Here is a 1,522-nt window from a genome sequence, read left to right as displayed (position 1 = left end):
TATTTTATTTAATATCTCTAAAGTTTATGTAGTTATTTGCAAAATGACTTCGACCATTTCTTTCAGTTTAATGTTTTTTCTGCATTTTTTGTTATCGGTTGCATCAGTCTCTATATAATAGAGAATATTATGAAATAAAAGAATATTCACAATTTGCGCAAAATTGCTTAAACGAATTTCAATTTTACATATAATAAGAAAAATATATATGATGATGGTATATTATAATATAATATGTATAATATATATATATATATATATATATATATATATATATATATATATATATTAATATAATAAAATTTAATAATTTACTTTATTATTATTATTATTATATAAAGATAAATTTTTTATTAATATTATCAATAATATAATTTTCAATTCTCCTCAAATATTGTTGCAACATTGCAAAATATTGTACTTTTTGTTCAATGTATATTCAATATTGCAGCTATATCTTCTAATTAATGTTGAAAAATCAATATAAATTTCATTCAGAAAAAATATTTGCACTTCTGTCTTCAACGTTGTAACGTCTCATCAATATTTTTTTCAACGTTTTGTGCTATATAGCAATTGGTCAACTTTAATCGTTTATAATTTGAAAAATTATATTATAGCCTCAACATTTGCATTAGGAGTTTTTTCTCAAATTACCTCAAGAGTCTGCCCTTAAGATGTAATGTAGTAGTGGCGTGACATCTTGTATATGTATATGTACATATATATACAAGGTGAGCCAAAAGTCTGGATACACCAAAATATGTAATAAACGATGCATTTTATAAAAAAATGTTTCCGATAAAAGTTATAAGGCTTAAAAAGTCGCAATCAACGACAGTAGTTATTTGATCTAGGATGGCGTCGCCAAGGTCAGGACAAGGTCAACTTTGCTTTTTTAAATAGAAACATGTATTTTTTTATTACAGCATTTTATTAAATGTAAAGAGACAAATAACTTTTGCTTGAAAAAATTTTTTATACGACCTTTATTTTCTAAGATATTTACGTAAATATCTACAAAATTATTGGTTTCAATAATTTTTTACTTGAATTTTATTAACTTTACCAAAAAATATCAAGAGATAAAAATTGTTTATTTTGTCCTCATAGAGCTCTGAGAATTTTTTCAGAATTTTATATTAACTTTTTAGTACTACATTTTCTTACATTTTCTTGAAGTACTAAAAAGTTAACACAAAATTCTGAAAAAATTCTCAGAGCTCTATGAAAATAAAATAAACAATTTTTATCTCTTGATATTTTTCGGTAAAGTTGATAGAATTCAAGTAAAAAATTGTTGAAACCAATAATTTTATAGATATTTACGTAAATATCTTAGAAAATAGAGGTCGTATAAAAAATTTTTTCAATTAAAAGTTGTTCGCTTTTTTATGTAGAATATAATACTGTAATAAAAAATATGTGTTTCTATTTAAAACAGCAAAGTTGACCTTGGCGACGCCATCCTATGTCAAATAACTATTATCGTTGGATGCATTTTTTTTAAGCCTTACAACTA

General features: G+C 23.2%; 1 protein-coding gene across 2 annotated transcripts in view; it reads left to right on the top strand.

Moving 5' to 3' along the window:
• LOC116853261 (anoctamin-1) overlaps window positions 1–1,522 on the top strand; it is a 160,758-nt gene that overhangs the window by 53,086 nt on the left and 106,150 nt on the right. The gene's annotated exons all lie outside the window — the stretch shown is intronic.

Source organism: Odontomachus brunneus, unplaced genomic scaffold (genome assembly GCF_010583005.1).
Source record: "Odontomachus brunneus isolate Ranch 3 - 2012 unplaced genomic scaffold, Obru_v1 Obru_scaffold_297, whole genome shotgun sequence".
NCBI lineage: Eukaryota > Metazoa > Arthropoda > Insecta > Hymenoptera > Formicidae > Odontomachus > Odontomachus brunneus.
Note: the sequence above shows the minus strand (reverse complement) of the source record. Positions and strands in the feature narration are given on the sequence as shown.